Source organism: Canis aureus, chromosome 8, assembly GCF_053574225.1.
Source record: "Canis aureus isolate CA01 chromosome 8, VMU_Caureus_v.1.0, whole genome shotgun sequence".
NCBI lineage: Eukaryota > Metazoa > Chordata > Mammalia > Carnivora > Canidae > Canis > Canis aureus.
The window spans coordinates 10,902,868-10,930,469 of NC_135618.1; the positions used below are offsets into that span (position 1 = coordinate 10,902,868).

At 35.1% G+C, this 27,602-nt stretch overlaps 1 long non-coding RNA gene across 1 annotated transcript; it reads left to right on the top strand.

Moving 5' to 3' along the window:
- The first annotated feature begins 347 nt into the window (after positions 1 to 347).
- On the top strand, positions 348 to 27,602 carry LOC144318014 (uncharacterized). The gene is made up of 4 exons (XR_013383877.1): positions 348 to 512; positions 4,162 to 4,262; positions 23,234 to 23,292; positions 26,931 to 27,602. It is a non-coding gene; the product is annotated as an uncharacterized LOC144318014 (long non-coding RNA).

Here is a 27,602-nt window from a genome sequence, read left to right on the forward strand (position 1 = left end):
GCTGTAAGTCTCTCTAGGAGAAACTGTGGAGAAAATTTACTTGTGGTTGCATTGAAGAATATTTTCTCCAAGAGACTTGGCTTTCTCCATAAACACACATCTTGAATTCTGTGAAATGGCTTAGATCTAGACTCTGTGAGACCATAAGTCTCCTACAGCAATTTGAAACTGATTTCTGTTTACTTGATCTAGAATTTTCCCACTTACAAAAGTACCTTAAGAGCCTCCCCACCTATTTTATCTCTAGAGATCCTATGATCAATTAGCTATAGACTTTGGCTTGGACAGTACTCTGTCCCTATCTTTTTTTTTTTTTTAAGATTTTATTTATTTATTCATGATAGACACACAGAGAGAGAAGCAGAGACACAGGCAGAGGGAGGAGCAGCCTCCATGCAGAGAGCCCCACATGGGAATCGATTCCTGACCTCCAGGATCATGCCCTGGTCTGAAGGTGGCACTAAAACCGCTGAGTCACCAGGGCTGCCCTGTCCCTATCTTCCTACTATCAGGTAAGTCTGTGTTACTGCAGAATATCAGAACTCCACTACTCTTCTGGACCCTGGAGATCGCGATTCCATAACATGACCTCCCACCACCAACTGCGGTCACTACAGAGTGCCTAAGCTGTGGAGAAAAACATGTCCCTGCTTTTCAACTCTAGGCTCCCCTAGAGTTGAAGCTAGCAATGGGTTAAGCAGACTCCACATGCATTCTTTGAGCCTTTGTGTCCAAAGGCTTAAAGAATTTGTTCAGTGTGCCCTGCAAATTCCAACATCTCAAGCTCATTGATTATAGTCCCACCTTCAATTCAGCATCCTAGCATAATACTATTAATGTTTACCCCTAGTGTTTAAACCAAACACAAATCATGAATGCTAAGTACAGTCTTTTCAATAAATTCAACCAACCCATACTCATCTTATATTTCATGCTATTTGGCCTAACAACCTTAGCACATATCCCACTCATGCTCTTCAGACTCCTCAGGATACAAATTGGCAAGATCCTACAACTCTTTCAGTGAATAAACTACTTCTTTTCATATTAGTACTTGTACTTCTCCATTTAAACAATGCTGTCACCTGATTCTTCCTATACCTGCAGGCCATTAAGAGGACTGAGAGTTAAAAAAAAAAAAAAAAGAAAGAAAGAAAGAAAAAGAAAAAAAGAAAAGAAAAAAAGAAAAAAAAAAGAGGACTGGGAGTTAAACCTGAGATAACTGGTATTCCATTGTGAGGCAACTGCTCCAGCTTATGGAGACAGGAGCTGCCTCCATTAACAAGACAGTTTTAGCTAGGTTTGGGAATTTCCCAGCTTTTCAGAAATTTCCATCTGAACGCTATGTTTAGCATCCAAGACCCTCAGCTTTTCATTTTCTCTTTGTTGGCTCTCTAGGACCTTCAGAGGAGCTTTTCCCACATTATAATCTTTGTAACACGTATTGTCACCATTGCCACTAAGTGACACAGACACTTGATCACCACACATCACCCTCCACTGGTACTTCCTCAATGCTTTTTTGCTCATGATCCATTTTTGGAATTGAGATGCAAGCACTTGCCCATTATCCTCCCCACCCTGTAAGAAGGATATCCACCTGCTTCTATAATATGTAAACAATCAAATCTCAGAATCTTAATTTTAAGGCTCCCTTCCTGGAGCTACTCCTGGGGCCAATTCCTTTTTTTAGTCAGAAAACAGATGACACACCCTACTGGAGTAGGGTGTAAAAACTTAATGGAGGAAACAATTTTTTTTTCTTTAAGTAAACCAAGAGGGGATTATGAAACACTCCAGGAGTAGCAGGCAGTGGCAAATTACCACCAACTTTAGGCTGGAAGTGGTAAGATAAAGGAGTAATTACTGAATTCCAGACAGACCTGTACTATCGGAAAGGCTTCCCAATGGGAACATGATCCCTGCCAAACTTCAGTCAGGCAGCAGGAAGCTGGTGCAGGGTGGGGGGCGGGGGGACTGGAATTTCTGACTCCTCTATCCTTCCGTTGATCTATTTACTGGTGACTCTCATTGGCTGAGACCAAGCATAAGAACAAAGTCCATACCTTTTCTCACTATTCTTGATGATTATTTTTATAACCTTGTCTCCTTGTCCTCCACACACTTCTTTCCCTTTTCCTCTTCCAGCTGATGACCTATGATTTTACAGAGAAAACTGAAGCAATCAGAAGAGGATGTTCACAGATTGCCAACACCCTAAGAACACCCTTTACAGCATTTGTACCTACACCACATGCCTCCATTTCTGTTACCTGTGGATCAATTTCCGTGTTTCCACCTAAGCCAGTCTTTCTATAACTCCTACACTACATGCCATTCACTTACCCCCTCATCTGTCTCCAGCCATATTCTCCTCCATTTCTTCCACATCATCAATGTTTCCTTTTTTATTATAATGTGCTTTCAACATATTAACATACTATTATTTTCCTGTCATAAAATATACTTTATTGCTCTCCCTTCTCCTTCTAGTTACTACTGCAGTTATTATTTTCTTGTTATATGAAAACACCATATGATTCTAGTACTGTTTCTAGAAACTCTCCTACTGTTATCCGTAAAACCGACTGAAGTCTGGCTTTCCCCCTGAAGCTGCTCTTCTTAAGGCAATAATGACCCAAATTGCTATCCAATGGTTATGTTTCAGTCATTTTAATTGTCCCATTGGCAATAGTTGACATAGTTGGTTATTCACTTTCTCTTAAATAATTTACTTTAACTTTGATAGCGGGATACTGCACACTGTTGGTTTTCTAGCTTCCTCCACGGTCACTTCTCAATATCCTTTACTGCTTTCTCATTTTCTCCCCACACTCTCAATACTGATTGCCACAAGTTAAGACTTTTGTCCTCTTCTATCTATACTCGCTCCTTTAGTGACTGTATTTAGTGTAATGGCTTTAAATAATATTTATGTGAATGACTTCCAAAATAATATCACCAGTTCAGAACTTTCTTCTAAATCCCAAACTTATGTATCTAACTGCCTTCATACCTCTACTGGGATGTTTCATGTCCTGATAATCTTTTCTCAAAATCTGTTCCGCTAATAACAGCCTTCCTCATTTGAGATAAGGGCCACTTTCCAGTTGTTCAGGGAAAAACGACATGACAGTTTGACATCTCTTTGTGTCACATCTGATACACAAATATTTTCAGCTCTCCTTTCCAAATATATCCAGATTCTATTTCTTCACCAAGTATTATAACATTTGGTCTGGACTACCATCTATTACTATCATCTCTTACTTTGGTTACTGTAATGTTTTCCCTATCTTTATCCTTACATTTCTGAAGTCTTATCAATAGTACAGCCAGAATGTTATATTAAAACAAAAACAAAGAAAAATCAAACCAACAGCAACAAAAAACTTCCCTTCATTGGATCCTCCTTTTACTGACAGTAAAGTCAAAATTCATTACAACAGCTTACATGGCCCTAGAAGATGCCAAGTATGCTTCCACCTTAGGATACTTGTCTTAGTTGCTCCCCCTTCCTGGTATAGTATTTCTCCAGACAATGTTTTTGCTCATTCCCTACCTCACTCAAGTCCCGGATGAGATCTCATATTTTCAAAAAGTTTATCCCAAGTACTTTATTTCATACTCTATACCCCTCCTTCCTAACACTTCAATTCACCTTACTCTGTTCTTTTTCTTTTTATTCTACAACAATTACCATCTTCCAACATAATATAAAGTGTTTTTTATTTCTCATTCTTCGATATATTTGTATTTACTAGGAGGCTTGTTTATTATACATCTCCCTCTCTTAATATTTGAACTCAGTTAGGACTAACATGTTTGTCTGATTTATTCACTGACATATCCTAAGCATCTGGCACACAGTAGGAACTCAATAAATAAATATTGAATGAATGACTACTTTATAAGATTTAGAGTTCGAGAGTTCAAACAATACCAGTGTGGATAACAGTAGATATCAGCTCTGGACACAGATTCTTTTCTCCCACCTCACACTAGCATATGTATCATCCATCTGGCAGATTGCATCTACTTAAAGGAAGCACCTAATGGGGCCAAAGAAGTTCTCTAAATCCAAAATCCTCTGACACCTGTCATTTTAACTCTTAAAACTTCTATGATTAAATCTGCAGCCTTAATTCTTGTTTTACTTAGCCATCAGCTCTTGGAGAGAGGGGAAAAACCAACAAAAGGGACAAAATCAAGAGTGGTAGATGGCCTTACGAACTGGCCTTGAAGACATAATCACACTTCAGGTAAATAGATCATTTTTGTTATCTGTTTTTTTTTTTTTTTTTTTTTTTTTTTTACCACAAATAGTAGTGTAAACCATTTCTAAACGGGAAAGTAAGGTACACTGATTCTCTTTAAGGTCAATCTATAAAATCTGCATTAAATAGCAAATTCCAGTGGAGCAGATTCAACTGCTGACTAATATAAAAAACTATTTTCCTAACGTTATCAGTAGATTGTATTGGGAACCCAGAACATAGTTTAATATTTTTCCTTTTTGTTTCCACTGCCAAATCCTTAAAAAACTACTCATAGCTCTTAGGGTAAAGTTCAAGTTTATTGCCATGTATTACAAAAAAAATAAAACAAAACAAAAACCGCTTGTCCACCTTTCCAGCCTCATTTCTAGCTTCTTTCTCCCTTGCTTCTTTTGCTACTACCATAATGACCTTCTGAAATAACATCATGTTCCTTTTTGCCTTCATGGCCTTTAAGTGCTGTTATCTATGCTGGGGATGTTCCCTTCCCCATTCTTTATTCAGTTAATTCTTATACATCCTTCTGATATCAGCTCAAAAGACCTTTCATAAAAAGTCTTTTCTGACCCACAGAATAGGTAAGGTCCCGTGTTATATCCAACTAAAACACCCTTCACATTGTTTAATAATGTTTTATACATTTTGAATGTATATATTTATTTGGGTATTTTTTTTGGGGGGGCATCATTTTTCCATCCCTTAAAAGACTGGACTCTAGATTTTATGACCAGAAGAACAATACTCTTTTTTCTAATCACTGTTTTCATTTTGCTGAGAGTATATTAGTCCCACAGTGTAGATTAGAAAAAAAAAAAAAAAAAGAATAAAATGTATTAACTAGATAACTGATTCCATACCCCACCTCTTGACTATGTTAGGTTCCCCTGTTATGATCTCCCTTATTACTCTATTTTTCTATTAATTGGCAGTATGTTCTATGGCAATTACATAACTAAGAGCAACATGAAAAGAAACATATCTGATTTCCTATATTACTGGTAAAGCCTGTCATATTGTTCTGTACATACTACATCCAGAGCAGGCAATTACTAAATGGAAGTTTTTGTTCGTTTGTTTCAACACTTCTTTCTTAGGCTAGCAAATATTTCTTACTATGAACCTGTTTTAGGAAAATCTTTGGCCAGGTTATATTTTAAAGTTGTTATAGGTCAGAAGCCTAAAATTAGTATCTTAATTCTGCCCAGAGGAGTTGTATTAATCAATAAAATTCAACATAATGGAAAAAAAAACAACTCTAGTCTAAAACTTTATATCCCAAATATCTTCAATACCAACTAACCCATGAAAAAATATCCAGTTCGGGTAAGGGTATGTTAACTACTTATAATTGAATGTGACTTTTTCTTTAAAGACCTGCCATCCCACTTTCTACTAGGGCACATGACATTTCTAAAATAAAAATTATAATATGATCCAGGGACAAAATCCTGGGACTATGCTTAGGCCTTACCCTGAGTTAGTGCTTTTTCTTCCCTTGTAGCTTTTTGTTATTTTTTAAATCAAGTGATGTAATGAAGCCAATTTATATGACTCAAAAGAACCAATTTCTAAATTTTCAGGAATTTTGTGAGCAATTTGTTAAACCAATGGCATCTTTTAGTTTACATTATGGTAATTGGTGGGTGCTAAAAATTTGAGATTTTGTCCCCAGAAAACCACTTGTTAAAATAAATTTTAGCAAAACATTTCTTGAATCCTTTGTGACAATGCCTTGATAATCTAATAAAATCACCTTATGATGTCTATACCACAAAATAAGCTCCAGATAGTCACCTGATGTGCTTTATCTTTGCATTTGTATGTCATTGCAGTTTTTCAGACCTAATATATTCCAATAAATATTTTATATTAAAGAATAAATATGCATCTTTGGGTGGGACCATAATATAGTCCATGGATCATACCATAATAACCAAAGAATTTTGTACCTTTCTAAGGAATATATGGCATTCAAAGTTTGGTTTAATTAAGCCTTGAGAAGATAAACAAAACTCCAGATATTAAAACATGCCTTAAAGTTTCAATGGTGATATATATCAAAATAATATTGTAAATAAATTATGGGATCTAAGGGGGCCTGGGTGGCTTAGTTGGTTGATCAATAGACTCTTGATTTTGGCTCAGATCATGATCTCAGGATCATAGGATCAATCCCTGCATTAGACTCTTCATTCAGTGGGGAGTCTGCTTGAGATTCTTTCCCTCTCTTTCTGCTTCTCTCCCTCTCTCTCTCAAATAAATAAATAAATAAAAATCATTAAAATCTTATGGGATCTAGAGAATGATCTCACATCATAACAGACACAGATATTTAAAATATGGCATCTCTTTACAGTATATTAAATTTCTTGAGTATAATTTTTTAACAATTATAGATGGTATTTTAAAAATGAAGTATTTTAGATATAGGGAAGTCACAGAATCAACTCTTCTGTGCTATCTCTTTTTACACTCAATACTGCAGCTACGAAAGAATGTCAATGATTATTCAGAATTCTTCTCCTCTTTGAATCCTTTCTCTGCCTTCCTGTTTTCTTTAAACATTCCTATTCTCCACACAGGATAAGAACTAATGAAATAATCCATTATATCCCTTTGTCCATTTTTTCCTGACCTACTAGAAGAGGAAAGAAATTTCCTCTTTTTACCTTTGAACTAATGGATCCATTGAACATTTAAATGTAACCTGATTGAAGAAAAATATTGAGCAAAAGAAAGGGAAGTTACAGAAAATATAAATGCAATCATTATACTCAATTACTGTAAACTCTATCTCTAGAATTGGGAATGAGACAGAAATGCAACTATCTCACTTTTATTCAACATTTTATTCACTCTGTAACCAGCCAATACAATAAAGCAAGGGAAAAAATGAACAAAGAAACAACATTAATTTTTACATAAAAGAAATGGAACTGGCATCTTATGAAGACAAGATAATTGTTTATATTGAAAATTCAGAAGACTACAGATTTTTAGAATTAATAAATAACTTTAGCAAGGAGGCTGCATATAGAGACAACACACAAATAAATGGTATTTCTGTATATTAGCAACACAGGTAAAGTTGAAATTTAAAGATATTAATAGCCTTAGCAACAAACTGTATCAAATGTTTAAATAAATCTAACAAAAGATGTGAACAAAATTGCTCTAGACTAAAAACTCCAAACAGCATAAAAGAAATTAAAGATGATATGTTTGTTCCAGCTCTGCCAAAAAATGCTGGTGTTATTTTGATAGGGATTGCATTGAATGTGTAGCTTGCTTTGGGTAATAATAGCCATTTTAACAATATTTGTTCTTCCAACCCATCAGCATGGAATGTTTTTCCATTTCTTTGTGTCTGCCTCAGGTTCTTTCAAAAGTGTCTTACAGTTTTCAAAGCACAGATCTTTTACCTCTTTGGTTAGGTTTATTCCTAGGTATCTAAAGGCTTTTGCTGCAATTGTAAATGGGATCAATTCCATAATTTCTTTTCTGCCACTTCATTATTGGTATATAGAAATGGAACAGACTTCTGTGCATTGATTTTATATCCTGTGATTTTGCTGAATTACTCTATCGGTTCTAGTAATTTTTTTTTTTTTTTTTTTTGGTGAAAACATGAACAGACATTTCTCCAAATAAGACATACAAATGGTTAACAGATCCATGAAAAATTCCAACATCACTCATCATCAGAGAAATACAAATCAAAACCAAAAATGAGATACCAAAAAAAAAAAAACAAAAAAAAAAAAACAAAAAAAACAAAAAAAACAAAAATGAGATACCACTGCACACCTGTCAGAATGGCTAAAATTAACAACTCAGGGAACAACAGTTGTTGGTAAGGAAGTGGAGAAAGAGGAAGCCTCTTACTCTGTTGGTGGGAATGCAAACTGGTGCAGCTACTCTGGAAAGCAGTATGGAGGTTCCTCAAAAAGTTAAAAACAGAGCTACCATATGGCCCAGCAATTGCACAAACACATAATGTTGAGCAAAAGTCAGAAGGAGTATTCCACTCCACACCACGATTCCATTCATACAACACTAATTTATGCTGTTAGACTCAGGGTAGCAGTTACTCTCACAGAGGTAGAGGCTGGAAGGAAGAAGAAGCTGCTGTAGTGTTGGTAATGATCTAGGGTATATGTTTGTTCATTTTTGGATTTTACCTCGAAGTTGATTAGACTAGGCTATTTAGCCATGAAAATTCATCAAGCTGTACACTTATGATATGTGATCCTTTCTGGTTGTTGATTATACTTCAATAAAAAGTTTTTAAAAGAGTAGAGAGAAAGAGGTTTTATTTTTTTCATCAGTGTTCATATTTTCATTGTATAACATAGCACTTTTTTCCTATTGTATATATTTTATCTTTAAATAATGAAGTTGTGTTTTTATTAATAGACAAAATTCCAATCCAAGCTGTGCCCCATTATATACATCTTGTATTTTATAACAGAGGGAGGGAGTACAAGCTATTTAATTCCGATATTTCCATTTCTGGAATAAAAACCAGAAGGTTCAGATTTAAATATTTTTTATTAGAACCACCCATGTCAGGAAAACAGGTCCAACACGTGTGCCCCAAATCATTTCTGTCATCAGTCTTTTCAGCATAATCAGAACATATAATCTTTCATTATTATGATGGAAGTGCATTAATTTTTCCAGTTTTGCAATCTTTAAAAATATTGTTATATATTTAAAACAAAGTCCCATCTTGGAAAATGCTATGTATATTCTCTACTGGAAATTTAATATTGAATTTCTCAGAACAAACCAGTAGACCTCCTCTTGAAAAAAGTGGGGGGGGGGCACAATAATCAGAACACAGAAGCCGTTTAAACATATCAATAAATGGTGCATTATGAATAATGAGATTAGGATTTTCATCATGATTTTCATTTAAAATTCTCAGAAACTCATGTTCCCATTGACTACAAATGTTCACTGTTTCACATACTGAAACCTCCTGTTTTTGTATTTTAAGGAAGTTATTGTCCTGGTGTGTAAACTGGAACTTTGCCATGTCAGGTGAAAGATAATCATTGGGTTACCTCTCTTTTATAATAAAAGGATATCATTATTTTCTGACTTCATAAGTCAAAATGTTTTCTACATTTTACACATATATATTCATGTACTTATTCATATGTACACTCAGAAACAAATGTACACACACAAAATAATCCAAAATAAAATAACTAAATAAAATGACACAATTCTGATTATCTTAACATATTTGTTACTTCATATTTCTGACTTAGATTTTACTCATAATTACAGTCAATTGTCACTACTGGCTTTGGCTGGGTTGTGGAAAGCTGTAAAAAGTATCATTTCTACCATAATACTAACCCCAAAAAGCTAGTTAATTTCAAAGTTTATGTCTTTTAAAGAATCCACCAGACACTTGAGGCCACATGACAATCAAATAACTCAATTTGAAAGATAGGAATCTCTAAGGAGAAAATGGATAGGAGCACTTGCTCACCTGTAGCAGATGTCAAATGCCAGACACACCAGTAATAATAATTCAGTTGAGATTTTAAATAAATGGCTAAAGTCTGAGTATGATAGTTCACAAGAAAGTATAGAAACCCAGGATGCAACAGACACAAGAGGAATTCACACCCCTTGAAGGTTCTTTCCCAGACTTTTCTATATGCTCACAAAAAAAGACAGGTTAGAAGACAAGAGAATAGAGAAAACTTTGTTTACAATGCAAGCCTGGGAGAGAAGAAAACTAGCTGCTGTGGGAAAGGTAGAAATTCCTACTGGGATCCTTTTCTCTTATCTCTAACATCTCCCACAGAACAAAAGCCTAAAGTTTCTAAGGGAACCATAATGAACACCATCACTCTCAGCATATATACAAACTCCCACTACAGCTAAGGGAAGAGGAATAAAAAATAAAATTTAATGTAATTTATATCATAAAAACAAAAAACAAATCCCTTACTCCTGAAGTATGGGCAGAAATACATCATGAGCCCAGATCATGATATCCCTACTGCTGGAAGAAGGGTAATATCACTGAGAAGTCTTCATTCCTGAAAACCTGAGGCATTGCACTTCCCTGAGATTGAAGTTGGACCAGAGCAGCAGAGATTCTCTCCAGTACACATGTCCAACAGCTTAGCAAGTGTTATGTAAAGAGTAATGACAGTCTAATCCTGGTTTAAAAAAAAAATCAAAAGAGAGTTACCTTCTCTGAAAATTAGTGCAATGTGAAGACCTAAGCTAAGTGTGGGAAACACTAAGAAAACTCTCTGGGAGACCAGTTCCTAACATAAACACAAAGATAACTAAGGGGCATTTGTAGCCTGTGGTGCACTCAGGGAAGCAATAGCAACAACAGATCAAACCTAGCTCAACTCCTGACTAGACTGATTCAACCTCTGACACCAAAAAAAAAAAAAAAGAAAGAAAGAAAAAAAGGATGTGTACATTTCCAAGCATAATTATTATTTACCTATTTTTAAAAGATTTTATTTATTTATTTATTTATTTATTTATTTATTTATTTATTTGAGAGAGAGACAGACAGACAGACAGACCATGAGAGGAGAGAGAGGCAGAGGGAGAGGGAGAAGCAGACTACTGCTGAGCAGGGAGTCTGACACAGGGCTCAATCCCAGGACTGTGGGATCATGATCTGAGCCAGAGGCAGATGTTTAACCAACTGAGCCATCCAGGTGCCCCTAGTTACATATTTTTTTACAATTCTACATAAGATACTGGATTTCATCCCCAAGTTATAAGATATAAAATAAAGCAGGATGAATAAGACATGCCCAAGAGACAAAGCCATCAATAAAACCAAATTCAGACATGACAATGATGTTAGAACTATCAGACCTGGAATTTTAAATATAGTTAATAAGTTGAAGAGCGAAGTGAAAATAGTAAACAACAAGCAAGATTATATGGTAGACTATTAAAAAAAATAGAAATGCCAGAGATGAAATACACAGTAACAGAGGCAAGGAATGTTTCACAGTGGTCTCATCATAGATGATACAGATTAGGAAATAATCCATAAACTGAAGATAGATACATCAATAGAAATTACCTAACTAATTACCTAAAGTATTATGCCAAATAATAGGAAGAAGATGAAGATGAAGAAGGAGGAGGAGGAGGAGGAAGAGGAGGAGGAGGAGGAAAGAAGAAGAAAGAAGAAAAAGAAGAAGAAAGCACACATTAGCCAAGGACTATGGGAAAATATAAATCTAACATACATGCACAAAGAGGAGAGTGAAAAAATGGGACAGAAGAAATATTCAAAGATGATAATGTTATAAGAAGTTTAAAAGAAGAACACAGTTTCAAGAAGCTCAGAGAACAATAAGCAGGATGACTTTAAAACAAACCACATACGTTATTGGAATAGCTAAAAATCTAAGACAAGAGAAAATCTTGAAGGCAATCAGAAAACATAACAAATTATACATAGAGGAAACAAAGGCAAAATTTCCATCAGAATTCTTGCCAGTAAAAATAAAATAAAGTGGCATCTTGATATGCTTTTTTAAAAAAAAGTCAACCCAGAATTCTATACTCATGAAGACACTTTCAAAAATTAAGGAGAAATATTTTTTTTTTCCCAGAAACAGTTTTTAAAGACCTAGACACAATACATCTTAAAGAAAGTTTTTCAGCCACAAAAAATACCAGGCCAAAACTTGTACCTCTACAAAGAAATTAAGAATATTGAAAATAGAATAGATATGTAATTTTTCATGTAATTGTTCTAACAGATAACTGACTGCTTAAAACAAAAATAGTATCAATGTACCACGTGTTAATAGCAAACATAAAAGTAAAACATATGAGGCGCTTGGATGGCTCAGTCAGTTAAGAGTCTACATTCCATTTAGGTCATGATCTCAGTGTCCTGGGATTGACCCCTTTGTTGGGCACCCTGCTCAGCAGAGAGTCTGCTTCTCCGTCTTCCCGCTGCCCCTTCCCTGCTCCTGTGCACTCTCTTTCTCTCTCAAATAAATAAAATCTTTATTAAAAAACGTAAAATGTATGATAAAATCGCACAATGGATGGTGGGGAGAAACTGCTGTATGATATGCTTCCTACACATGAAGTATCTATTATCTGAAGGTAAATTGTGATTAAAGAGGCACATGGTGGAGTGCCTGGCTAGCTCCATGAGAAGAACATGCTACTCTTGATCTCAGAGTTATGAGTTCAAGCCCAACAGTGGGTATAGAGATTCCTAAACAAACAAAAACAATAAAAAAAAAGTAGAAGTCTAAGACAAACCCCAAATTTTTTAACAATAGGTACACGTAATGAGTCAGGAGTGGAAATAAAATGGATTTGTAAAAGATACTCCATCCAAAGATACTCAGTGAATGGCAAGACTAAAAATGCAGCAAAAAATATATGGAGAAATTAGAAATATACAAGATACAGACTTTTTTTTAAGATATACACTTCAATCCAATCATATCAGCATCAGTAAATGTAAATGGCCTAAACACACATTTATTTTAAAAGACAGATTGCCCAGCTGAATAACAAAGCAAGGCCTACCTACAAACTGTCTAAAAAAAACAAAACAGCACAAAATGTGTAAAATAGAAAGACATTGATAGGTTAACGAAAAGGAGAGGAAAAGTATATTCTTTCCAAAATTAAACTGGAGTGGCTATATTGATATCAGAAAACATGGACTTTAAAACAAGAACTATTGCAAATGATACACAGGGAAACTGGATAATGACAAAGGAGTCAGTTCATAGGACTTGATAACAATCCTAAACAGCTATGTACCTAACAAATGAACCTCAAATCAGATGAAGGAAAATTGATAGAGCTAAAAGGAGAGACAGGCAAATCCACAATTATAGTTGAAGAATTTATCATACCTATTTCAGCGAATGACAAAACTGTGGGTGAAAATCGCTATGGATTAAATGGACCTGAAAGCAATATAAATAATTTGACCTAATTGTGATTTATGAAACATTCCACCAAACTGCAAAACATACACTTTCTTCCAATCATGCGTGTAACTTTTAAAGAGATAGTGTCATATTCGGAACCATACAACAAACTTTAACAAATATAAAAGAATTATACCATATATGTTCTTAGCCCATAACAAAATAAACTAGGTATCAATATGAAAAAGATATCTGCAAAGTCTCCATATTCTTGGAAATTAAATAATACATTTCTAAATAACCCACAGTTGGAGAGAAAAATAAAAATGAAATCAGAGAATATTTTTATTTGAATAACTAAACATATATGAAAAATTGAGGGCTGCTGCTCAAGCAGTATTAAGAAGGAAATTTATGGTATTATCTGCTTATATTCAAAAAGAAGGTAGATTGCAAGAGAATTATCTAAGCTTATAGAATTAGAAAAAGGAGAGCAAGTTAAACCCAAAGCAAGCAGAAAGAGAAAGCAACCAAAAATTAGTAAAATGAAGAGCAGGAAAATAATCAATAAAATTAACAAAATGAAAAGTTGATTTTTGGTGGAGATAATAAAATTGATAAGCTTCTAGCCATACTGACCAAAAATATACAGAGTATATGTGTGTGTATTGGTGTGTGTGTGTGTGAGAGGGAGGGAGCGAGGGAGGGAGGGAGAGAGAGAGAGAGAAAGATGAAATAGAGAAAGGAAAGGGACACAAAACCAACTTTAGAAAGGAAAGAGAGAATGTCACTTCAGTACAGACAACAAACATGAAAAAATATAATGAAATTCCGCAGTAATTATATACTCATAAAATTTATATTTTAGATGAAATAGGCTAATTCCTTGAAAGGCAAAATTTGGTAAAGCTCACTTTAGAAGATACAGATAGCCTGAATATTTCTATATGTTTTAAAGAAATTGTGTTTATTATTAAGAACACTACAAAAAAGAAAACCCCAGGTGCAGATAGCTTTGCAGGTGAATTCTACCAAATATTTCAGGATGAAATGATTCCAGTTTCACACCAATTCTTCTAGAATATTAAAGAAAATTTAATTTAATACTTTTTAAGTCACTAAACAGGCCAGCATTACCCTGATACAAAAACTAAAGCTATTAAAGACAAAGATATTAAAAGCAAATGAACAAACAAAAAAAGAAACTAAAGGCCTACATCTCAGAAATTTAGGAAGAGAAATTCTCAACAAAATACTAGAAAATTGAATTAAACAATACAGAAAAAGAATACTACATCATGACTAAATTTAGTTTACTCCAGGAATGCAAGATTCATTTAATGTAGTAAAGTAATCCATATAATTTACCATATTGACAGACAAAAGAAGTAAATTACATAATCATTTCAATATTTGTAGAAAAAAAAGCATTTGACAAATTTCAGCATCCATTCATGATAAAAAGTCTTAGCCAGAAAGAAAGGAAATATCTCCAAGTTAATGAAGGTGATTTATAAAATACCTACAGCTGACATCATACTTATTGCTGAATGACGTAAGATCAGAAATAAATCAAGAAGTTTCAGTGTACAATTCTTATTCAACATTATATCAGAGGATACATTAAGTTCAAGAAAGCAGCAACAAGAAATAAGATGTATATAAATGGGAAAACAGGATAGTCTAAGTAGAAAACCCTAAGGAATCTATAATAACAAAAATGTAGTAAAATAGTAAGTTTAGCAAGGTTACAGTATACAAGGTCAATATATAAAAATAAATATTTCAATATAAAAGAAACAATAAGGAATTAAAAATTCTAAAGTATCATTTATAGTAGAAGCAAAATATAAGAAATACTTGTACCTATATCTAATAAAATATATGTAAGATCTTTCTGCTGGAAACTACAAAATACTAAAGTAAAAGAAAAGATCTAAAATAATGCAAAGTTTTACTATGCTTATGGATTGGAAGACTCGGTATTATTGTCAATTCTTTGTAAACTGTTCTAAAGACTCAACAAAATTGCAATCCAAATTCAAAGTTTTTTTTGTGTGTAGAAATCGATAAGGTGATTCTAAAATGTATATGAAAATGTAAAGAATCTAGAGTAACGAAAAAGAAGATCACAGTTTAAGAACTCATGCTGCATGAATTTAGGCCTTCCTATAAAGCTGTAGAAATAAAAGTAGTATGTTATTGGAGAAATGATGGACATATAGGTCATGGAACAGAGCTGAGGATCCATAATAAACCCACGCATATATGGGCAACTGATTTTTTACAAAGGTACAATGGCAATTCAACAGAGAAGGTACAATCTTCTCAATAAATGATGATGTGACAAGTGTGTGTCCATAGGTAAGAGAGTGAATTGTTACTCTTATCTCATACCACACAAAAAAATTCATTCAGAATCAATCACAGACCTAAATGCAAATCCTAAAACTATAAAACATCTAGAAGAAAACATAAGAGAAAATCATTATGAGCCTGGCTTAGGTGAAATTCATTGGATACAAAACTAAAGGGATGACTCATAAAAGAAAAAGAAAGTAATAAGTTGGACTTCATCAAAATGAAGGACATTTGCTTTTTGAGAGACACTGTTGAGAAGAGAGGAGAGTGATGGATCAAGAGAAATATCTTCAAAATACAAAATATATAGCGTATATGTCTAGAGTATATATATATATATATATATATATATATATATATATATATACATGCTCATATATACATAAACATGCATTTTATAAATGTGTGTATATATACAAAATATAGATATAATTGTGTATATAAAGAGTCAAAAAGAGTCTAAAAGGGATCCCTGGGTGGTGCAGCGGTTTGGCGCCTGCCTTTGGCCCGGGGCGTGATCCTGGAGACCCGGGATCGAATCCCACGTCGGGCTCCAGGTGATGGAGCCTGCTTCTCCCTCTGCCTATGTCTCTGCCTCTCTCTCTCTCTCTGTGACTATCATAAATAAATAAAAATTAAAAGAGTCTAAAATTCAGTAAGAAAACTAACAACTAAAACAGAACAAAGATGAAAAAGAAAGATTTAACCACACTCTACAAAAGAATGACAATCAGCACATGAAAAGATGTCCAACATCATTAGCCATTAGAGAAAGGTAAATTGAAACTACTACTAGATACCACAGCTGACCCCCCTGACCATACCAAGAAATGGCAAGGAGTCAGAGCACCTGGAACTCTTGCATATTGCTTGTATGAAATGACAGATTGGGCAGCCACTTTGGAAACAACTTGGCAGTCTCATAAAATTAAACATATATTTACCATCTGACCCAACAATCTTTCTTCTAGGGTAGAGGCCCTAGGAAAATGAACATCTATGCTCCCATAAAAACTTCTATTTGAATATTTAGACCAGCTTGATTCATACCTGCCCCTGCCTGGAAACAACCTAAGCGTCCCTGCACTGAGGAGTGGTTGAACAAGCACCCGTAACATGGAATGCTACTCAGTAATAAAGAAGAATGAACTACTGGTACCCACAACAGAGACGGTTCTAAAGAACTAGAGGACATTATGGTAAGTGAGACGAGTCAATCAGAGAAAGATAATTATCACATCAGCTCATTCATTTGTGGAATTTAATAAAATAAAACAGAGGATCATAGGGGAAGGGAGGGAAAAATAAAACAAGACAAAATCAGAGAGGGAGACAAACCATAAGAGATTCTTAATCCTAGAAAACAAATTGAGGGTCGTGGGGGGATGGGGTAACCGGATGATGGACATTAAGGAGGGCATGTGATGTGATGAGCACTGGGTGTTATACAAGACTGATGAATCACTGACCTCCACCTCTGAAACCAATAATATATTGTATGTTAATTCCTTGAATTTAATAAATTAAAAAAAAAATAAAATACACTATGCGTTGCTAAAGAAGTCAGACTCCAGACACTATATACTGAATAATTCCATTGATAATGCCAGCTGGAAAAAGCTAAACTGACAGATCACAGATCCGTGCTGCTAGGGACTGAGGGTAAGACTAGGGGTTAACTACAAAGAGACTTGAAGAAAATTTGTGCTGTAATAAAAGTGTTCTCTTTTATCTTATTTAGTGATGTTACACAAGCATATGCATTTGCCAAACTTGCATAACTCTACACTAAAAAGATTACTCTCGCTGTTCCAAAATTGTACTTTCACATCTAAAATTTTTTAAAAATTAATTTTTAAAAATGGGGAAAAATCCTATATTCAGTAAGGCAGTCCCTTACAGACTGCCATTTAAATTGGTCCCCTCTAAGTCACAGCCCAATTAAATTAAAAATTCAATGACTTGGGGGCACCTAGGTGGCTCAGTCAGTTAAACGTGTCTTTGGCTCAGGTCATGATCCCAGGGTTCTGGGATTGAGCCCCTGCTCCCTCTGCTTCTGTCTGCTGCTTCAACTGCTTGTGCACGCTCTCTCTCACTCTCTCTCTCTCAAATAAATAAATAAAATATTTTTTTGAAAAGTTCAATAACTTGGCTATATTGACAAATCTAAATCATTCTTCACTTACCTCTATGATATGCAAGGCAATTAATCTCTAAGTAAAAAGTTCATGTTTTTTTGCCCCAATAGACTGTGTTAAATGCAGTCCATATGGATAAAAATAATGGAATGTTTATTAAAAAGTGAAAATAAAGACTATATTATGGCATTGGAGTATCATATATGCCCAAATATGCTTCCTCACCACATATTTCTTAATTTATGTAACTGTCTTCATGAGTGATAGCAAAGCCATTATTTGTAACTTGCAAATTCTGGCTTTGTTTTCAGCAATGCTCTGACAATTAAAAGTACATTAACATCGCATGACTATACCCTTTTGAAAAATTGCATGCTGCAAATCTGCATGGCTGTGTGCATTTATCTGACCATAATTGGGATCAGATGTTATCATTACAGATAATATAGAAACACGAGGGGGAAACACCTCATTTATTTTCTCTAAGAACAGTTTTTATAAATGAAATTTGTTATGTTTCAATTACACAACAAATTGTAGATTATAGCCATGGCGATTGAAAGATGAGAAAAGAGAGATAAAAGTATTTAAGAGTAAGATACAATGGAGAACTTTTAAGCCATGAATATTTCCAAACCCTTCAAAGAGGTCTAGAAAAGATAGAAGCCTTTAAATATAAGGTTTCATTATTTAGAACCACTGGGAGCCGTTGGAAGAAGACACACATCTTACTTAATAGCCCTTTGGGAACTAACATATTTATATTAAGATTACATACATCTCTCTTTTTTTTTCTGGTTCTTCTACCTGACTCATCAGTACACCGCCTGCTGTACTGTAGCTATCTTTTTCATCAGCTATTCAAAACACTCTGGTTGTCACAGATTCGCCAGATAATTGGTCTTTCTGCCTTTAATTGATTTGAAATACATGTCATTTCAAAATTAAAGGACAATGGACTCAATTTTCTAATGACAGCAAAGTACGGTTTTCAAAGGTTGAGTTGATGGGGTTTTGACTAGACAAATGAGCTATTAAGGTCCTTTAAACAATCCATTAGTTGCTAACGGTTTTAGGGACATCTGTTGATGACACCGAAGGTGATCAATTTTAGGTGCAACTTTACTGTTGGGAAATTCAACCATCAAATCACTCAGAAATTTAAACGAGGTTAATGCTTGCATGTCTACCTTTAGAGAGCACAGCTCCTGATTTTTCCTTGTCAGTCCCATTCCAGACAAGCAAAATGCTAAGACAAGGAGAAGAACATTTTTTTTTTTAGAAGAACATTTTTAATCTCTTAAATTACAGCTTTGAATTCGCAAACTGAAACACAAATGGCAAATCAATTTTGCAATACTGCTGCAAGTTTAGACTATCTAAAAATTAACTTTTATGATTTAAAGCTGTAATAAAGGGGAAAATATAAAACTTCATCCTTCCAGTTGTAACCATATATGTAAAAATAACACATGCCTTTATTTTCCCTAAGTGTCAATTTTTACTCTGAATTCACATCCCTTAGTGCTGGAGAAATTCAGCCCTGGCTATTTTTAATGTGACTATCGTCCAGTGAAGGCAGGCACTTGGACACATCCAATGTCAACATATCAAGGAAGCCCCTCTTTCTCATCGGTTACCAGTTCTGATGAACACATTGTCCATATTCCATGAATATTTTTATTCCATTTGATGTGTTCTCTTCAGGTCTGATTCTATGCATTTACCATAACACACTACTGGGTCTCGTCCCTCTGAAGCCTTGCTGTCTGTCTCCCTGAGAATTTGCCAGGCTGTAAATTTCTAGAGTTAGCCAGACCTGGCTTTGACCCTTGACCCTGCTGCTTATTAGCTGTGCCATCATGGGCAAGTAGCTTAATTGTTCTGAGCCTCAATTTCTTCAGCTCTCATAAGTGTAATAAAAAACTGCCGGAGTGACCGTACTGTCACTCTGTTGCGATACTGAATAAGATAATCAAGCACATTGTAAAGAAGTTTAGCTCTTTGGCAGCTACATATATATTTATCTGTATTAGTTCGTAGAAGATGCTGATATAGATTATTATAAAAGAAATTTTAAAAAGAACACAAAGCAGGAGTTTATTTCATACTGAGCGACTTTGCTCATCATGAGTCTAGATTTCTTTTTTTTTTATTTAATATTTTATTTATTTATTCATGAGAGAGGCAGAGATATAGGCCAAAGGAGAAGCAGACTCCTCATAGGGAGCCTGATGCAGCACTTGATCCAGGGACAGGGATCATACCCTGAATCAAAGGCAGATGCTCAACAGCTGAGTCACCCGGGCATCCCTAAAGATTTGTTTACTTATTTTAGAGGGAGAGAAAAAGAGAGAGTGTGTGTATGCATGTGAGGTGGGAAGAGGCAAAGGGAGAGGGGGAGAGATGGAATCCCCAAGCAGACTCCCTGCTTAGCATGGAGCCCAACAAGGGGCTCAATCCCATGGCCCTGAGATCATGACCTGAGATGAAATAAGAGTCGGCCGCCTAGCCAACTAAGCCACCCAGGTGCCCCTATACTGTATCTTTAAAACATCTATAATGTTAAAATATGAGGAACTGTAATGATATAAATGAAGAGACATTGTCCCTTCTCTCAAGGATCTTATGATGCCAAAGCGATAAGCATGCAAACATACCTGAAAGAAAAAATGGCTGTGTATGTGCATGCTTAATGTTGCGTGTGAAGTGATAATGGGGTGTTCTTGCAAGAATTCCCAGCATAAAGTTCAAAATAATGTTAGGATGTCAGACTGGAGCTCAGGCATAAAAGAGGTATTTGAAGTATGTAGAGGAAGAACAGTTTTCCCCTTTTCTGTTGTTTTTGAGGCTGTGAGGTTGGTGAACTTCCATAAAACAAAATTGAGGATGACTAAAAGGAATTAGTAAAGTAGGTAATGAGTGCTCACAAATCTAGAAAACCAGGAAATAAAAGAGTTAAGAAAGATTTCATCAAGTGTCAACTGCATCCTAGGTATCACGTATGATAAGTATACAAAAATAAAAAAAAACACACATCTCTGGGTTTTGGTTGAATTGTCTAGAGAGCAGAGGATCCTTTTCCTCAGTGCTGTCAGATCCAGACCGACAAACAGGTTTAATGTTATCAGAAACATTGATTGAGCACCTACTTATTTATATCAGGCTAATAATAATATAGTAATAATAATGAGATGATGGTAATAGCTTAATTGCTCCTCCGGGCCCTCAAAAATAATATTTTTCAACATAAGAGGGATGGGAGTAGAAGTTCAAGGGCTCATCCTCTTTCAGAAATTCAAATCTCTTAACCTAGATTTAATGAGCATGCTTCTAAGAAGCTATCTGAAGCTATCTGTAGAAAGAACAGTGGTACTATCACCACAGAAAGAAGTAGTTTGTATTTGGCAGAACTTTCCACGTCCTAACACCTACGTACCAGGAGGAAGCATCCCTGGCATGCTGCTTCTCTTGTAGCTACCCCAGGACACCTGCTCATTTCCTGAAAGGAGCCCTCACTGCAGAAAGCGAGACAATGCTTTCAAGTTTTTTCTAAACTTGGTAGATTAAACGACCACTCAGCAAACTCCTTGGAGAAGGTATTATGGAAATTAAAATGCCCTTTTAAAAATCGGATAAGTCCCTACTAGAGCTGTATTCCATCCTCTATGCCATCTTGCTTCTCTATGAAAAAAAAAATTGCTTATGGATAATGTTCGTTGCACTGGGAATATCCAAAGCAATGAATGGCTTTTAGAGTTGATTAAATGCTAAAGTGAAGCTTTTTGATAACCATGAGGGCTGACTATTGTAAGTGTACTCCAGTGTCATGAATATTACTGCTAATACATGATAAGATTTTCAAAAGGACATAATAAAGTGTAATAAAGAATAGATCACTTCCTTCCCTTTTGAGGCTTGGAAAGAGCTATCTTCTTTTCCTTTGGTCTTTACAATGATGGCAAAAGGGAAGTCCTTTTAAAGTGAGTGGCTTGGCCAGGGAGGTTATATAATGAGATTAATAGCTTAAAGGAATGGACTGTGCAATAGACCATGATGAGATTAAAGATATTTTAATATCAAAAAGGGCTTTGTGGCTTGCTGGGGAGAATACAATTTAACATTTGAGGGCTGAGATTGACAGAAACTTTTGTTGATTAATAATGGTGGTGCATCTTTCTGAACATTGATTAGCTTTGGAGATTGTGAGAACAGTATTTTATAATCCTGACAGTGTATTATAGGAGAAGGAGTTACTATAGTGAAATGAACTACTGCACTAGGAGCCATATTTTGAATTGTATTTCAGATGTTTGGTTCCTTAAAAAAATAACGTATTTATTAAAAAATGAATTGTACACATTTGAACAAATGTATACTGGGAGGATAATAGATTCATAATGGTCATGAGATTTTTTTTTGTTGTTAATGTTGGAGCTAAACTATTATATGATCTAACAGAAATTTTATATATTTCATTTTCCTTAAGTGGAAGAGATAAATAGCTTGTGTTCATATTTATATTAATGATAACACTGATAATCAATATCTGTTTATTGAGCATTTCCCAAACACTGTATTAGTATTTTACTGGTGCAATTTCATTAAAATCTTGCAATAGCACAATAATGTTTATTAGTAGTAAGTATAAGACCTGAGACTCAAACCCCTGTCTTTCAAACTTCAAAGTCTAGGATTTAAATATAAGATATGTAAATGTAATGTATATACTATATATAAAACATATATATATATAAATATATACTCATATATATGACAGTAAATATGTATACATTTAAATATATATGCAAATTTCCAAAAGACTATTCACTTATTAGGGGAGAAGGCATTTATCTCTAAAGAGTTGCAATAGTACTTACATTTTGGGTATCTAGTATCTGTCCCTCTTCGATAACACTCTTTCTTAGTAACAATGACTTTACTAGCCCTTTGCCTAAACTGTTGAAAGTGACCAAAGGAGTCAGATCTCTCTGTCTGATCTTCAAAGGAACTCAGCCAAGATGTACTCTCTTCCAGAATTTTGGAAGCTGATATAGATGAAATAGGACAAGCAAATACCCTTGAAATATTTATTATGGCATAACAGCAGTAGTCTTTGGAGAGGCCTGATTTGCTTCAGGATAGTTGCTGAGCTTCCTACTTTATTACATCTTCTTCCCTAAGACCTGTTGCTGCTAATTCTTTTAAGAATTCTAAATATTTTTTCATTAAATTCTCTTTTGCTGAGGTGAGCTAACCAAAGTAATCTTGCGTCAAGGTAAATAAAATATATGATTACTTCCTTCTAAGTGAAGCTCTTAATAACATTGTTTATGTTTTAATTGCCCTATTTGGAAAAAAAATGGACAGTGAAATCTGTTTTGACAGCAACAATATTGAATATAATTATCTGCATATATTGAAGGATCATTTAAATATCTAAATCTCGTAAGAATCCTAAGAGACCAATAATAACAAAATAATAAGTTTTAGAATGGAGAAAGAGTGATAGAAATTTACTGTTGGGTTTAGATTCCAGAAAGGGGACACATCACCAAGGCCAGAAGCTTTCAAGGAACCCAGACAAGGGACACACAGGTAATGGGAGTAAAGAGGCAAGACAGAGAATACTCATTAAATAATAAAAGAACTAATCTTCCTGAGTCACAAGTCATAGGTAACAGTTGGATGGGTACTTGATGGTCAGAGGGATGAGCAAATTTAATGATAACTAGGGAAGTTAGGTCATTATAGGGTAGGCATATAGTTCTGGCCTCTTGGTAAAGATGACTGCAAAGAAATGAACAGCTTTTAAAGACCCAGCAAACCAGGAGTCCCAAATCTTGAAATCAAGATGTAATTTCTCCATTCCCAGAACCTTCAATTATTACCTGGGTATACCTGTATCAATATAATAGACATAATTTAAAAGACAGGTTTCCTTTATAGTCCACCATGCTCTCTCCATGAGTTCTCTCTTCTCCAGTCCTCCCTAATCAAGAACAGCAATCCTCCATCTGGTGGCCTCAAATCATACTTTAACTTCCTCTTTTTCTACATCAGCAAACTCTACGGACTTTGCCACCTGAACCATATGCAGATCCTTCTGCTTCTCCCTGTCCCTCATTGATTTCCACCCCACATGATCTCTTTGGCTGAACTTCAGTCTGAACTGTTGCTGTTCTTCCCTTATTCGACCCATTACACACAACAGCATGAGAAACCTTTTAAAAATATAAATCAGGTCGTGTCAATCCCCTGTTTAAAATGTTCCTATGACTTCCTCTTGTGCCTAGAATAAAACACAACCTTCTCACCACATTCAAGAATCTATTTCAGATCTGGCCTCCTCTCTACACTTTGCCAATGTCATCACATGCTACTCTCTCCTTTTCCACTCTGCTCCTGATACATTGGCTACCCTCTGGTTTCCAGAACATGCTAAACTCACAACATACCCTTTCTTTAGGACTTTTCTAGGACTTTTCCTGCAATGCTTTTATTCTTTTTAAAAGATTATTATCTATTAATGGATAGGATACTTTTGAGATTCATAGCTTAGCTTCGAAATCATATCTTCAGAGAAGTCTACCCTAAAACTTCCAGTATAGTAGCTACCCACTAGCATTTTAACACAATAAAATCTCCCCATAACACATATCTTTGTGTGATATTTTGACTATTTTTTTATTCTTCTCTGAATCAACTGTCAAGGTATAAGCTTCGTCAAAACAATCAGGTTCATCTTATTTACCACTGATCCCAGCACCTAGTGTATCTCCTGACATATTGCTGGTGCTCTGTATTTGTCAAGGCAATCAATAAATGAAGGGAAGCAAAGGAGAAATGAAACCTCTAATATTTTCTAGCAGTAATGCCTAAATAGCTAAATAACTCTAGGTGACAAAGGTGCAAGGCAATCTCTATCCTCATATTCTTGCCAGATTTGATATACACATGGGCTTTTAATAAATATGGCACTTTCAATTAATATTTAGGAATTTTGCCCAAAGCATTAGTAGGACTATTTCCTGATAATTGAAAAGGTACTTCTTTTTCCAGATGAAAACAAATCCTATGTATCAGTAAGTAGAGTAGAAGTTGTCGATTTAGCTGAGGAAAGTACTATTCTCCCATTTTTCTCAACAAAAGTAGGGTTGGGAGGAGTCTGCACACAAATCAAAACTGATTTTGTCCAGTAAGCACGCTGGTTGCTGGGCAAGGGCATGTGCGGCACTGTCTGAGGGAGTTGAAAACCGTGGCCCCAAAATGTTTAGTTTTGTCCTCCTCACGCAGAAAATTTAGTCGACTAGTTGTCAGCAGTGTGAGAGAAAAGACAAAAAGCCAAGAATTGTGCTAGCTGACCTCCTGAACCTGATGACATGTTTCTACAGACTGCACACACGATCTCAAAAACTGAGTTTCAGATGGTACGCAAAGCCCTGTTGCTGCTTCTAGAAAGGTTAGGTCTTGTACCACGTGTCAGTACCTCCATTAGCTTTGACATTTTCAGCAGTTAGCATTTTTCTCTTTTGCATTTAATTTTTTAAAACATTCCCCTTTATTATTGTAGTTCCTTTTACTGTTATGTCTTTATAATCTCTTAGTAGTTCTATTTTGGGGTTGTTGTGGGGTTTTTTTTTCATGTTTTTTGCTTTTTTTTTTTTTTTTTTTTTTTTACTTCTTTGATTGTTTTACCTGTTTCACTGTATCTAAAAATTCTTTGTTCAGTTTGTCTTTTCTTGGTAATATAGTTCTCTTGTCTTTCTTCTTAGATTCACACATAACTTTTATCTAATTATCTTCCTAAAATTTTACCAATTTAAGGCTTATGATGTTTAGTGTTGGTTTTAGTTGCTTTACCATCTCTCATTCTTATTTTATCTTTTATTAAAATTTGTATTACTTGCTTTCACTTTTTTTTTTAAAGATTTTATTTATTTGAGAGAGAGACAGAGACAGCTGAGTAAGAGAGACAGCATGAGCTAGGGGGAGTGGCAGAGAGAAAGGGAGAAACAGGCCCCTCACTGAGCACAGAGCCCAACATGGGGCTTGATCCCAACACCCTGGGATCACCACCTGACCCAAAGGCAGATGCTTAACAGACTGACCCACCCACGAACCCACCTTTACTTTTTTTTTTTTTTTTACATTTTACGTTTTAAATATATTGTCAAATTCCTTACCTTGTGCTTATGTATTTTCATTAGGTTTCTTTTAATCACTTTCAAATATATTTGAATTGCAGAAGTCACACATGTGTTGTTCAGTAAAGGAGAAAACTTGCTTTGGGAAAACTCAGTCATTTTTTTTTCTTCTTTCATTTAACCTTTAATGGGCACTCCTGGCCCCATGAAACTAAATCTCCATTAACAAAACCGAGTGTCTGATTCTAAGCATTAAGTTGGATAATCATAAGCCAGAATTTTGCAAAGTCCATTGCCAGTGTTAACATTGATGATTTGGAATGAAGTAATGTATTCACATTCTAAACAAGTTCTTTTTACCTCAGAATTACCTGGGGATTGACTACAGTAAGGCTGAATGTTAATAATACTATCTCCTGGGCCTCATCCCATAACATGTGGAATGTGAACTATTTGGCACATAAGCCTGGAGCTTTCCTTTAATAAGTTACCTGGGTGATTTCTAAGCACACTCAACTGTGGCAACCACCGTCCTAAATTATTCAACCCTTTTATGTAAAAATGTCAAGGTGAAATCTATCACCTCTGTCCTAAATAACTATTTAAACAAATAATCATTAAACAAGAACAGTAAAAACATACTTGGAAAGTGACTCTCCAGATTGAACTGCATTATTAAATAATTTAAAAATTCTTTTAAGTTTCCAACCCCATACCCCAAAAGCAGGCAGGAAAGAAGCAGGGTCGTTAGATATTGTCTAGGAGCCTGCCTCATGCCAACTTCTACCCAAAGTCACTCGTACCTAGCCACTTTGGTTCCAGAAAGCATCAGGTTCTCCTGTTAGCCATTCAGAGATCTGCACTCAGGCATGACATTCTCAGTAGCACCATAGTTAAGGTAAACTTGTATCACAGTGTTGTGTTTGTTCACATGTTGTCTCCTGATGGAGACTGTGGGCTGCTCCATGAAAAGGTTTACTTTTTTGCTCTTACAGCTTGTACTTGTCACGGGGCCTAGCATAAAGTAGATGTTTAAAGAAAAAATCGTGAATGAATAAATATTTGTTAACTAGAAATTTATTTCCGCAGATCTTAATTTGAACCTCCAATATGACGAACATAGCATGCTTAATTTCACATAATGTTCTCTCCTATTCCAAAAACTTTACAAATTAAAGATGTGGCCGGTGGATACCCTTCTTACCTTGATGTGAGCACGAGGTAGGTAGGATGATTCTAAAGAACAGCAGAATCAGAAATGGCATTATGGAAACTCCATTTAAAGACAACTTGGGCAGAAAGAATTTCTTTGTGGATGATTTCTGTGACAGCTTAAATTACTGTTGAAAACTACATCTACACTCCTTGGAAGGTAGAAGACATTTCCTCACCCTAGTGATACTGGATTCGACTATGATAACTGGCTTTTGCCAGTGCAATTTTAGTGGATATGATGCATATAAAAGCTTTAAATGTGCATGTGTGTTTTGTTCATGCTTGTATTATAATATTTAACTTTGCCTGAGGCAGCTGCTGCATCATTACTTGGGTTCCAGAACAATCAAAAATGGAAAAAAATAAAATAAAACCCTGAACCCTGAACTTGCCTAGATGCAAGTACAACCAATACACAGCCTGAAGCAGAGCTACCCTGCGAAGCCTCTTCTAGATCAGCTGAACCACTGTCAACCTACAGACTTGTGCCAACTGAGAATATGTTCTTTTTCCAAGAACTGAGTTGTGGGGTAATTTGTTAGTGGC